Consider the following 4875-nt stretch of genomic DNA (forward strand, 5'->3'; position numbering starts at 1 on the left):
TTAAATGAGTAGGGTTTTAAAAATTATTTTCACCTGTCTTACATTGGAGAGTGGGTCAGTGAAACTCCTCACACTGTCATGCCAAACTATTCAGACTTCTTAATTTTTCATTAGGCTGAATTATTTGGTGAGTTTTCAATAATCTTAATTTATTCTACTCACATAGATTCTATGCACGGAATATGCAGTCAGAAAACTAGAAACTGGATCAAGAGGCAAAGATAAAAGAAACAGAAATAAACTCATAGGTACTATCTTCCTGCTACTGTTTTCAACTTCAAGATTAAGAATGAGTGATGGGTACATTAGTTAACATGAGCTGCCTGTATATTTTTCTAAACTGTATGATGGTTTCTTCTTGAAGAGATAAATTTCAGGACTTCCCTGGAGGGCCAGTGGTTAAGACTTCACCTTCCAATGCAGGAGGTGCAGATTCGATCCCTAGTTGGGGAGCTAAGATCACTCATGCCATGTTGCCAGAAAAATCAAAATGTAAAACAGAAGCAATATGTAACAAATTCAATAAAAATTTAAAAAATGGCTCACATCAAAAAAAAATTCTTAGAGATAAATTTCAAACAGACAAGATCAAGGGTAAGGTGTAACAGTTGGTTTCACTGTTTAGATCTTTAAAATGTTTCTGTATTTGTGTGCGTGTGTGTGTGTGTGCTCAGTCATGTCGAATGCTTCTGTGACCCCATGAGCTATAGCCCGCCAGGCTCCTCTATCCACAGGATTTTTCCAGGCAAGTGTACTGGAGTGGGTTGCTATTTCCTCCTCCAGGCGATCTTCCCAAGCCAAGGATTGAACTCATATCTTCTGTGTCTCTTGCATTAGCAGGCAGAGTCTTTACCTCTGAGCCACCTGAGTCCATCCCTCCATTTGTTTCTGTGAGCCAGGAAAAGTTAAAGAGTTCAGAGTTCCCAAATATACTGTCTAATTTCTGTCTCAGCTGTATTCATTAACCACTCTGGAGAATGAGTGGTTAATCTGAAGCCTGACTTCTTAAAGAATGCAATTTCTTCCTTTTTTTGGAGTCAGGTTGCCTGGGGCAGTCTCCAATCAAAACTTTCATCTCACCACTGAGGTCCTGTGTGCCCTTAAGTAGCAATATTTAACTGCTTCATTTCTCTCATTTTAGATAATCTCAAATGTCTGACAGGAAGGATTTGTGTCTTTGCTGTCAGCTGTCATATGTTTTATAAAGAAAAATAATATCTCCTAAACTTTGTTAATTTATGCAGCTTTTCATTTCATTATTCTTTTGTAACTAGGTAATAATAATGAACATTCTTTTTTCTCAAAATCTTAAATTTCTGTCAGTGAAGATTCATAAATCCCCTTGAACAGCATATGAACAGCTCCTTAATTTGTCATTTTACCTTTGCAATTCCACAAAAAGCTTTACCCACAGATTTCCCTTCTAGTACATGCAAGGTGTAGTTAGAAGTGTTTGAGAAATAAGCAGTAAGCATTTGACCATGTATTAAGTTAGTATTTGAAAATAAGAAATACTTGGCTTACGAGGAGATGGACGAGGAAGATAAGGCATTCAAGCAGAAACAGAAGGAGAAGCAGAAGAAACTCAAGGAATAAAAAGCAAAGACCCCCTGGCCACAGGTGGAATTAAGAAATCTGGCAAAATGTAAGTTATTCCTTGTGCCTGAGGCAAAAATGACCCATCATTCCATTCTTGTTTAAACACCTGGATTCCCTGCTATAACATCTGTTGCCACTATAGCTAGAATGAAGTGTTGTCTTGGAATCTACTGTACATTTATGAATAAACTTTTGTTAAAAAAAATAATAATACACTGCCTCATCTTAGGTTCTTTTTAGCCATCTCTACCATAGCTATGAGATCTCCATAAACCCAGTCCAGAATCCTGTCAAAGTGTGTCCTTAAGTCTTTGCTCTATCCTGAGTTCTGTGCCACCTGGAATTAAATCAACTCATTTGAAATGGCAAAAAAAAAAAAGAGAGAGAGAGATGCTTAGTTTAGAAGCAAAAAAAAGAACATGAAACATGAATAACATAGATTGATTTGAAACACAATTTATCTTAACCACATCATTAATATCCAAAGCTTCTGATATTGTTGTGGCACTTGGGGTGTTTCTCCAAAAATTAAAAATGCCTTCACCACAAGCTCATTATTTCCACCCAGTCCATCTCCTGGCACTGATATGGATTTCTCAAATGATTGTTAACATTTGTCGGGTGCTTACTATGTTCCAAGTATTGGTCTAAGTACTTTATGTGCATTAAGTCACTCGTTCCAATCCTTTGAGACAACCACTATTATCTTTCCCTTTTTACAGATCATTGGAAACATAAACTGGCTCCAGAGCCCATGCTCTTAAACACTGAAATACAACACTTTCTAAAATAATTTCTAACTGTGGTTGAGAACACCTATCAACACAAGAGAGCAAAGCTCAGGGAACTTCCCTCCTTGATATCTAACCTAAGTATGGGAATTTGAAAGTTTCCAATAAATATCAACTCCAGTTCCTAAGTTATTCACCAATTGAGATATAAAATGAAAGTATAAGGCAGATGGGAATAGAGATAAGATATTACCTTTATTACTGGTATAGTGATATCGAAGAACGTGGCTTCCACCTGTAGGGCAAGGAGATGGACACAGCACAATTTGTCTTTTCATATTGTTGTTCAGTAGCTAAGTAATGCAACCCCATGGACTGTAGCATGCCAGGCTTTCCTATACTTTACTATCTCTTTTCATATACTCAAGTTTATTTGGTCTAAGAGGTAGTCTCTCCTTATATTTTAAAGGAAAGAGCAAAAAGAGGAGATTTTTGTCTGTCACTCATAATATTTATTTTTACCAGATTACGGTCTTATTTGGTAGAGAATGCCATGCATAAAGAGCCAAATGTTGAACGATTAATTGCTCCATTCCTGTAGGATCATTGTACTTCCATAGTTAGCACAGCAGTTCTTCTGAGATCACCCTAATTGACATTTAATTCTAGGCTGAAAGTGCAAAATGTTCACTCAAGCCATCCCTCCTTATTGTGAGTCTCATTTTTGAAAGCCAAAATGAAAGATCCTAATGCCCAATTTTTATGGCATACCGAGAGGAAGGAACTATCAGATGCCCAACTTGTCATTATACCAGAGGGAAATATAACTTGTTCTAGTGAGCAATCAAAATGGAAATCTGAGTATTATATAGCAGTTTATCACATAGAAACCCAACTGCTCCACAGTAAATACAAACCATATGGTCTGCAATTTACTAGTCTGGAAACAAGGTGGAACACTACTATCAAGCTATTCTCTTCAATATACTCTCCAAAAGTGCTAGGAAAACATGGCTTCCTGTGGTTTGTATTTCTTCTCCCCATACAAGTCTGAAGAGAAGGGATTTGGCCACCACAGGTCCTTATCCTGTTCAATAGACACTGGCCCTTGGCTGCCCAATAACCTACTCCTTCTCCATGGAGAATCAGACAGTCGTTCAGAGCAAATCTACTTTGTCCTCCAGCCTTTCACATATTTGAAAATCACCATCGTGTAGCCTGCGGAGATCTCTTCTCCTGTATGAACCTGCCAGTTTCTTTTTGTTGAATGCTCTAGACTTCTTTCACCACTTTTTTTTCTGTCTTCAGGACCTTGTTAAATGTGTCAGCGTTAAAGTGTGTTACAAAAGAAGTTAAGACAATGCTTCAGGCATGATCTGGTCATCGAGGGCTATAATGACAATAAAATCTCCTTTGCTTGAGGCATCATATTTCTGTTATTCTAATTAGAGTATTTTAGCATCTTTATGCCATCTCCTACTATTGACTTGTGTAAAGCTTAATGTCAACTAAAACTCCTATTCCAATTCTTATTCTTATAGCTTTTAAGTTAAACATCCACCATTAAGCTTTCGTGCTATTGGAGGCAGGTAAGGCATGGATTTGTTCTGCTTTATTCTTTCTTGTGAGTGTGTTAAGTAGCTCAAGTCATGTCCAACTCTTTGCAACCCCATGGACTATAACCCCCCTCGAGGCTCCTCTCTCCTTGGGATTCTCCAGGCAAGAATACTGGAGTGGGTTACCATGCCCTCCTCTAGGGAATCTTCCCAACCCAGGGATTGTACTCGTGTCTCTTTTGTCTCCTGCATTGGCAGGCGGGTTTTTTACTACTAGCACCACCTGGGAAGACTTATTCTTTCTTAGACCTAAATAAAAGCTTTTAAGTTTATTCTTATTAACTTTCGTCTTTTCTGAAATACCCATAAATCCGTAAAGTTAGAGTCCCTGTCTGCCTAACTGACTACTGAATTCCCCTTTAATTCTTGGCATATAATAAACACCTAATACATTTTTTAAAGAAAACAAATGCTTGAATAAATAGATCTGTTCCATTGTCCCATGCTACTAAGATCTTTTGGGATTCTAGTTTTAGTAGCCAATATGTTGATATTACCTTTTATTCCAAGTTGGACGGTGAAGAAAGCTGAGTGCCGAAGAACTGATGCTTTTGAACTGTGGTGTTGGAGAAGACTCTTGAGAGTCCCTTGGACTGCAAGGAGATCCAATCAATCCATCCTAAAGGAGATCAATCCTGGGTGTTCATTGGAAGGACTGATGTTGAAGCTGAAACTCCAATTCTTTGGCCACCTCATGCGAAGGGTTGACTCATTGGAAAAGACCCTAATGCTGGGTAGGATTGGGGGCAGGAGGAGAAGGGGATGACAGAAGATGAGATGGTTGGATGGCATCACCGACTCAATGGACATGGGTTTGGGTAGACTCCGGGAGTTGGTGATGGACAGAGAGGCCTGGCGTGCTGCAATTCATGGGGTCGCAAAGAGTCGGACACGACTGAGCTACTAAACTGAACTAATGTCATCCACAG

Source organism: Giraffa tippelskirchi, chromosome 9 (assembly GCF_054371585.1).
Source record: "Giraffa tippelskirchi isolate mGirTip1 chromosome 9, T2T-mGirTip1v1.2.pri, whole genome shotgun sequence".
Classification (NCBI taxonomy): domain Eukaryota; kingdom Metazoa; phylum Chordata; class Mammalia; order Artiodactyla; family Giraffidae; genus Giraffa; species Giraffa tippelskirchi.